The following is a 9,456-nucleotide window of genomic DNA, read 5'->3' on the forward strand; positions in this document are numbered from 1 at the left end:
CGCCTGATTGTTTTCCCGAGCCACATGGTGAAATTCGAGCCCCTCGAACCGAGCTGACATTTTTAGGACGACGTTTTGATAGGCCGCCATTTTCGGATCCTTTGCGTCAAAGTCTCCATTTATTTGGGATATTGCGAGGTTTGAATCCCCACACACCTCCAGGCGTTGAATGCCCATGGAGACTACCATCCGAAGACCATGCAACAGAGCTTCGTATTCGGCTGCATTGTTGGAGTCTGTATACAATATTTGCAGTACTACTGAACGGTATCTCCTGTTGGGGACGTCAGGACGACGCCAGCCCCTAGACCAGCCAGCATTTTAGAATCGTTGAAGTGCATGATCCAATTGGAGTATGCGCCGTACTCTTTAGGGAGTTCGACCTCCGTCCATTCGGCGACAAAGTCGGCCAATACTTGCGACTTAATGGCTCGCCGAGGTTTGTATGTTATGTCGAACAAGAGGAGCTCAATGGCCCATTTGGCAATCCGGCCTGTAGCATCGCGGTTGTTTATAATATCATTAAGTGGCACTTCCGAGGCTACTGAAATTGAACACTCTTGAAAGTAGTGTCGCAGCTTCCGGGATGCCATGAATAGCGCATAAGCTATCTTTTGATAATGTGGGTACCGTGATTTGCATGGAGTGAGGACAGTGGATACATAGTATACCGACTTTTGAAAAGGGAATTTATGTCCGTCAGCTTCTCGTTCGACGACGAGCACTGCGCTTACAACTTGATGGGTTGCCGCAATGTACAACAACATCGGTTCACCGATGTTTGGCGTGGCCAGGATTGGGTTGGTTGCCAAAATGGCTTTTATTTCTTCCAATCCGGCTGTGGCAGCGTCCGTCCACTCGAAGTGTTCGGTGCGCCAAAGGAGGCGATAAAGGGGTAAAGCCTTTTCTCCTAAGCGGGAGATAAAGCGAATGAGAGCCGCCACACATCCAGTCAGTTTCTGGATTTGTTTGAGGTCTGTTGGGATAGCCAACTGTGACAGAGCTCGGATTTTGGCCGGATTAGCTTCAATCCCTCTACTGGAGACAATGAAGCCCAAGAGTTTTCCTGCTGGTACGCCGAAAACGTGTTTTTCCGGATTGAGCTTGATATCGTATGTTCGGAGATTGTCGAATGTGAGCCTCAAGTCGTCTATTAGAGAGTCGACGTGTTTAGTTTTAACGACCACATCATCTACGTATGCCTCTACTGTTTTGCCGATCTATTTCTCCAGACAAGTCTGGATCATGCGCTGATATGTTGCACCGGCGTTTTTGAGCCCAAAAGGCATTGTGTTGAAACAGAAGGGGTCGTAAGGTGTTATAAATGCTGTTGCGGCTTGGTCGGACTCCGCCATCTTGATTTGGTGGTAGCCAGAGTATGCGTCGAGGAAACACAATGACTCGTGTCCTGCGGTAGCGTCAATAATTTGATCAATGCGGGGGAGGGGGAAGGGATCCTTTGGGCAAGCCTTGTTGAGGTCCTTGAAATCGACGCATAGGCGCCAGGATTTGCCCTTCTTTGGTACCATCACCAGGTTTGCTAGCCAGTCCGGATGTTTTATCTCCCTGATGAATCCAGCCTCCAATAACTTGGCTAGTTCCTCTCCCATGGCCTGTATCTTAGGTTCAGAGAAACGCCGAAGAGCCTGCTTGACCGGCTTGAATCCCTTTAGGATATTGAGACTATGCTCGGCCAGTCTGTGTGGGATTCCTGGCATGTCTGAGGGGTGCCAAGCGAATATGTCCCAATTCTCGCGCAGGAAATCTCATAGTACGGCGTCCACGGCGGGGTTTAACTGTGCCTTGATGAGGCTGTTTTTGTAGGGTCCGTTGGGTGGACTTGGAATTTGACTATTTCATCCGCTGGTTTGAAAGAGGTGGACTTGGATCTCTTGTCGAGTATTACGTCGTCCCTGTCCACCGTGGAGCGTAGCGCCGTTAATTCCTCGGCCGAAAGGGCCTCGGATAATGCCTCGAGGGCCAATGCGGCTGTTTTGTTTTCGGCACGGAGTGTTGTGTCCGGATCACTAGCTAGGGTGATGATTCCGTTGGGCCCGGGCATTTTGAGCTTCATGTACCCATAATGAGGTATGGCTTGGAAGATCGTGAACGCCTCTCGCCCTAAAAGGGCGTGATATCCACTACAGAACGGGGCCACTTGGAATGTAATTTATTCGGACCTATACTTCTCCAGTGTGCCGAATACCACATTTAGTGTGATTTTCCCAGCACAGCGTGCTTCCCGACTGGGGATGATTCCTCTGAAGGTTGTGCTACTTTGCTCAACGCGGTTCCAGTCTATTTCCATTTTTTGAAGAGTTTCCTCATAGATGAGGTTTAATCCACTGCCGCCGTCCATGAGTACTTTGGCGAGTCGAAAGACGTCCACAATTGGGCTGAGGACCAGTGCAGCTGGTGCTCGGGCAGTTCGGAATTTAGGTTTGTCACTAGCATTAAAGGTAATATCCATGTCACTCCATGGATTCATTGCTGCCACGTGGCAGATTTCGGCGAGGCTACGGAATGTTTGCTTGCGCCTGTTGTTAGATGCGAAGGTTTCGAAAACTGTTAATACCTTATTGTTATCTGCGGGATGGTGCTCTGTGGTATTCGGGATAAGAAGATCCGCACCACTTTTGGCCACCTACCGGAGTATCCAACATGCTCTAAGGCTGTGTGTTGGTATGGTATCCGCTGTACTATGAATTTTGCAGGGTCCGTTAAGCCATCCCTCCAGTACGGTTCCATGCCCTGTAGAGGGTTTTTGTTTCTTTGCAACTAGCTCGGGTGTCTTATGATAGTGCACCCTTTTACTTCGGACTGGATGTATATTCGGTGCCGGATTATCCCAAAATTTCGTTTCGGTTTTCTAGGCACTTTCCATCGCACAGTACTTCCGTACTATGGACGCCAAGTCAGCGAAGCGTGATATGTCATGACGACTTAAGGCGTTAAGGATTCCCTTGTCCGTGCAATTATTGTAGAAAAGTGAGATTGCATGCAATCGTCCTCGCGACAGTCCTTAACCTTGTTCATCACAAGGAGGAATCTGGCCCAATAATGACGTATTGTTTCATAGGGCTCTTGCCTGATGTGGGAAAGATCGTTTATGTCTGGGTGGGTGGGTGGATTTGAGTCCGAACCCCTACCCGATCTGAGACCCAGGGACCGAGGAGTTTCCAATCTTGGAAGTTCGGGTTCCAGAGTGTTGCCCGATAAGTCTGGCCCACTGCCTGATTCTAGGTTCAGGGCTTGGATGATGTCCTCCCGTAAGCGGGTATCCGGCTCGGAGAGCTCAGGAATCCGGACATAGTTAGTCCTCAAAATAAAGGAAGAATTGCCGCATTGTTCCTCCATCACCGCAACGTGATGGGTGACCGATGGAGAGTTAATCTCCCTTTGATCGGGTTTAAGCCCAATCCGATCATAGTCTGTAGCGACTCCCATGGCGGCAATGCGATCCAAGAGTTCGTTTAGGGAAGAGAGCTCCATCGGATCCATCTGCTCGGCGAATTCCAAGCCGACGCGGAGGCTATTTTTGATGACCCGAGAAGTCATCGTCGGTGCAGCGGCCGGACAGGCGGTCATGACAAAACTGCCTAGCCGGAGAGTTTGGCCGACAGCCAGGGCTCCCCCGGCGGTAATGTTGTTTTTAACAACGAGATGAGGCATCCTTCCTTACGGCGATGTCACAGAGGAACTCTCAATGAAAGCACCAATGTCGGTGTCAAAACCGGCGGATCTCGGGTAGGGGGTCCCGAACTGTGCGTCCAAGGCGGATGCTAACAGGAGGCAGGGGACACGATGTTTTACCCAGGTTCGGGCCCTCTTGATGGAGGTAAAACCCTACGTCCTGCTTGATTTATTCTTGATGATATGAGTATTACAAGAGTTGATCTACCACGAGATCGGAGAGGCTAAACCCTAGAAGCTAGCCTATGGTATGATTGTATGTTGTCCTGCGGACTAAAACCCTCCGGTTTATATAGACACCGGAGGGGGCTAGGGTTACACAAGGTCGGTTACAAAGGAGGAGATATACATATCCGTATTGCCCGGCTTGCCTTCCACGCCAAGTAGAGTCCCATCCGGACACGGGATGAAGTCTTCAATCTTGTACCTTCATAGTCCAATAGTCCGGCCGAAGGATATAATCCGGCTGCCCGGATACCCCCTATTCCAGGACTCCCTCAAGTACCCTGTTCCGTGAGAAAACCACGCAACAACTGAGAGATATACTCGCCAGCGGAGTCAACACGGAAGGTACGAATGGGCGTGGAAAACTGAGTGTGAACCATGGCAGCAAATCGTTTGTATATAGGAAGAACCTCGCTATGAGATTTCATGAAGTAGAGCCAAGTGTAGCGAGAAAAATCATCAATAAACAAGACATAGTAGCGATGATCACCTTTCGAATCAAAGGGAGCAGGACCTCAGACATCAGAATGAACTAAGTCAAATGGACGCTGAGATACAGACGCACTAGTAGGATAAGGTAACTGAGTCTGTTTGCCAAGTCTGCAACCATTACAATGCAGGGAGACATCTCCAGATACAGACCCCAAGAGGCCCTGACAAACTAAGGAAGACAAACGAGAGCCACAGAGGTGACTAAGACGATGATGCCACTGCTAGAAGGACGCAGACGAAGAGGCAGCAAGAGCATGGAGTTGGCAGAAGTAGTGGCAGCGGAAGAAACATAAAGCCAATCAACCTCCCAAAGGCCCTCTGACTCACGGCGCCGAGGGCCAGCACCAACCAAAGCCTTGGTGCGACGATCCTGAATGGAGCAAGAGTCGGTATCAAGAATGACACGACAACCAGAATCAGTGAGTTGGGCAGCGGAAAAAAGATTCATGGTAAGGCGAGGAACATGTGAAACACTAGGAACAGAAAAAGATGGAGTGGAAAGAAGACCACGGCTAGCAACAGGAAGAGGTGTGCCATCGACGGTAAGAACATTAACATGAGAATCCAGAGGTCAGAGGGAAGACAACACAGAAGAATCAGAAGACATATGGAAGGAGGCTCCAGAATCCAGAACCCACGAAGATGTACCTGACTGTGTAGAGGCCCGCGGTGGTGGAGAAGTGGATGCAGTCACAGCAGCAGCTGAACCAGTCGACGAGGAGCCGGAGGAGGCAAGTAGACGCTTGAGGCGTACAATGTCCTGATCAGTGAGTGACGGAGTCGAGGAAGACGCTGGAGTGCCGCTGGAAAAGGAGCGCCTCCGGTCTCGCTTCTTCTGGCAACAGTCAGACTCTGGGTGACCTGACCGAGAGCAGTAACCACAGAAGGTGTCACAGCGCGACATACTCTTCTCAGCATATGGAGAGCGTGTCACCCCCCTGAAGGAGTAGGCAGAAGTGGTGGAGCAGTGAGACGAGCAGAGGACACAGGAGCTCGGGCGACCAACACTGAAGGAACCACAAGTAACCCTGCAGAGCGAAGACGGGTCTTCTCAGCACGAAGCTCGGCAAGCACCTCCGAGATAGGAACACGACCACGAGCAAGCAGGTGAGCACGACGAGGCTCAAACTCAGACCGGAGGCGAGATAAGAACGCATGAACCCTCTGAACTCCAAGTCAGACCGCCTAGTCTGACAGCAACGACAAGTGCCACAAACAACTGTCCGTAGTGAGTCAAGCTGATGCCAGATGGCAGAGCACTATGAATAGAACTCATCCACAGACGAGTCACCCTGCTGAAGAGCATGCTCCTGGTGCACCACAGAAAGGTAGAGGGCATCACCAGAGGGCTGATAACGCTGACCACATTGCGGCAATAGTGCTGAGGCCCATGAACTCCGAAGCAAACTGAGGGAGGACACTCGCAGTGAGAACAGCAGCAGCTCGAGCAACATCATTGCACCATTGAGTGTAAGCAGACAAATCGTCCCGGTAGACAGAAAGAGCATCAAAATATGCTGACAACTGCTGATCATAAGCATCGACTGCATCATCATCTAGAGCCTTGGCGGCATCCCGGTCAGCCTGAGAGGCATCAGCAGCAAGGACCTGCGGCACTGGTGGGATTGGGGCCACTGGCGCAACAGGGCATGGCGGGCAGGGGACCTCACCAGAAATAACACCCCATAGAAGGAGTCCACGCATATGAATGCGCATGAAGCCCACAAACTCATCATAGTTGGTGCCATCGAAGATCACCGAGCACCGAGAAACCGCGACATAGCCCGAAGAGGACATGAGGAAGTCACTCTGGTGTTGTTGCTCTTTTTTTTTGAGTCAACTCAGGAGATCGAGCAGAGTATGCTCGAAGCAGAAGTGGATCGAACGCAGCCGACCGAGAGGTTGGGCCGGCGCGAGCCAAGGGAGCGGGAGGAGCGCCCTGGGACCGGATCCACCTGCCTCGACCGGATGGACTGGATTGGGATCGACCGGATCGGGCAGGGGAGGCAAAGGATCCCGCTCGGATCCATCTCGCTCGCCCACGCGGCAAGGAGGGCGGGAGAGGCGCTCGAAGCCCTCTCGCTCTCGCTCGCCCACCCAGCGTGGAAGGGAGCCGCTCAAGCGGGGGCCAGCAGCGGCACGACGGGAGGGGGGGAGGGGGTAGGAGCGGCGCTGTAGCCATGGGAGGCTTGGCCGGCCGGGACAGAAGCGGCTGCGGTGGCCGGCACAGCGGCAGATGGCAACGGCGACCGGAACAACAGTTGCCGGAAAGGTTGGTCGGAATGGAAACGAGGCAGACTAGGAAGAGGGAGCACGGAGTTGCGAGCGTGCTGGATCGGGAGAGGAATCTAAGCATCTGATACCATGTTAGGAATGAGCAACTACTCTTTACTGAGGGCCAATGGCCAGTACATATACAGATGTGGTAAAGTGCAAAAAGACCCCTTATACGATGGGGATGTACACAATGAACTATACACATCTAACAAAAACCAATCTTCGCTGGCCCACGAATATCAACCAGACTGACAGCATGCATAGAATTAAATCCAACTATTTATTCATCTATTTAGCCAAAAATGAACCTGTTTATTCATCTACAGGGTACTAAATATATCTGTTTCGACATTATTGCAGCAAGTAAGTGCAACGTGTCACAGGATAAGCTCAATGTAGGTGCACGTAATGCGCTAAACTTTTCTACACAGCACATGGCTTCTCTCGAGATCTGACTATGCATCAAATGAACAAATTCAAATGAGAAGCAAAAGCCAGAAGAAAAGATAAATTTACAAGGAAGGTTTTTTTACTTGCAATTCAGAAAAAATAAAGACGGCTGATGTTTGATACTCAATAAGTATGAATAATGGGTAAATGTTGTATGAAAATCATAATAAAAGTATATGTCCAGGGGCACACACCAAAGGCTCATTTCGACAATGGTTTGATATGAAATTGTCATGCTACTCACACGGTGGGTGGTTTAAACAAAAAGAATAGGGATAAAATATTGATCCAATAACCTGCCCATGATCCTTGTCAAGTGGATCATGTTTTCTATCACCATAGCATGCCAGCACCAGCGACGAAGCTTCAGTTTGTGATTAGCAAGAGTTTCCACCAAAGAAAATACCAGAACGGACGACAGGGCAGCAGCCAGCATTACACACTCACAGCTAAATATGCTGCGTTAGCAATCCATTAAAAAAATGTCATGAGCACGCAATAATACCAAGATCCACCGCCAGACTTCACCACACTGCTGGTTCTTGCTGCTGATTGTTGGAACATGATAATAGGATGGCTCATCTCTAGGACAGTGGACACACTAAAAAATGTACTAAACATGAGACGACTTGGCTGTTGTAATTGAGATGTAGCTGCCAGATCTCAAGCCATAGAAGACAGCATCTGGGAGATGTAATGGCGCGATTCTTCATGTCTACCAGTGGACTGCTACTGCTTATACACTTCTGTATATATAGGCCTCTGCTGAATGGTACATCAAACCAGAAGTTGTTCTCCTCTTCTCCTCTCTTTCACAACAATACATAGAAAAGCTTCCAGATTAGATATGGCTTTCCACATGAGATCCATAAGTTTGCCTTCTAGGCCTCAGGCCAATGAGACCGAGGTTGAGCAAGAACTGCTGAGCCTAGAGGCAAGCATCTCTTCTTCCATCACCATCGGCACGATGTGTGATGGTCTGAGGAGGCTTGGAGACATCTACAAGGGTGTTGAAGAGATTATTCGCCTACCAAGCAATCAAGTTAGCTCCTCTCAGCAGAGGAAGATGTTGGATGGAGAGATGGAATGCTCTCTTGAGTTGTTGGACCTCTACAGTAACATGCAAGAGATCTTCGTCGAAATGAAGGTCATCATCCAAGAGCTGCAAGTGGCTCTGAGAAAAGGGGATGATGCAGCTGCTCAAGCCAAGATCTAGTCTTACACCCGCTTGGCGAAGAAGGCCAAGAATTATTTCAAGAAGACCACAAAAAAGACTCCTGCACATTGCAAGATGGTCATGCTATTGACCAAGGCCAGAGAGATATCTGTCTCTCTGCTGGAGTCCACACTCCATCTCTTGTCGAAGCAAATTGAAATGCCTAAACAGTCTCTTGTTTCCAAGGCATTTCACAAAAAGAAGGCAGTTGTATGCAAGGAGGAGCAATTGCAGGAGCTAGGGTGCAGTATCGGAGATCTTGAGAGTGGAGCAGGACATCTGTTCAGGAAATTACTCCAGAGCAGAGTTTCTCTACTCAACATTCTTAGCTCATAGATACTCCCAAGTCACTCTTGACGCCCTGTGGTTGGCATCCGCCTTTTAAGGAATAGCTGATCTTCATACAATTTTCCCATATGTATACACTATACAGTATAAATGTACATGAAATATAGAAAGAGAAACCAAAGTTTTGATCCATTAGACCATTTCATGCTTGAAGATGTGTTTGTGATCCGAGTATAGTTTATTTTGATATTCTTGGTTAGTCGATCTTGCTCCTTATGCATGAAACATGCCAGATCAAAGTCACAACGTCTCCACCACCACCACATGGCTGTGCAGTCTGGCACTACAAGTGAATATATTTCTTGCTTCAGAATGCAACAAAGTCCAAATTAGTATACTCAAATTATAATATCGTCACTAGATGCATCATTTAAGCATTTTAGCCAAAAAAATAGCACAAACATGTAATTTGGAGCCACAACTCTGCTTTTGTCCCACAGGATTAACAATAATTTGGGAAAGACCTAATCCAAACTTGCGAGGGCGCAAAGTTTGTTCCTTTCCTATAGTATTTCTCAGTACACAAACAACAACCAATGCTTTATATGCTTATTGGCACACATCAAAAGCGTGTTTCTGTACATGCTTACCAGAGATCTTTAGAATGGAGCAGGAAATTAATTCAGAATAGAGTTTCTCTTCTAAACATTCTTAGCTCATAGGTACTCCACGTCACTCTATGCCCTGCAATTGGCATCCGCCTTTTTGAGGATGTTCTGATCTTGATGCAGTTTTTCCATATGTATACAGTACAA

General features: G+C 48.9%; 1 pseudogene; it reads left to right on the forward strand.

Moving 5' to 3' along the window:
- Window positions 1-7,940: 7,940 nt before the first annotated feature.
- On the forward strand, window positions 7,941-8,787 carry LOC119334298 (annotated as a pseudogene).
- Window positions 8,788-9,456: the final 669 nt, after the last annotated feature.

Source organism: Triticum dicoccoides, chromosome 7A (genome assembly GCF_002162155.2).
Source record: "Triticum dicoccoides isolate Atlit2015 ecotype Zavitan chromosome 7A, WEW_v2.0, whole genome shotgun sequence".
Taxonomy (NCBI): Eukaryota; Viridiplantae; Streptophyta; class Magnoliopsida; order Poales; family Poaceae; genus Triticum; species Triticum dicoccoides.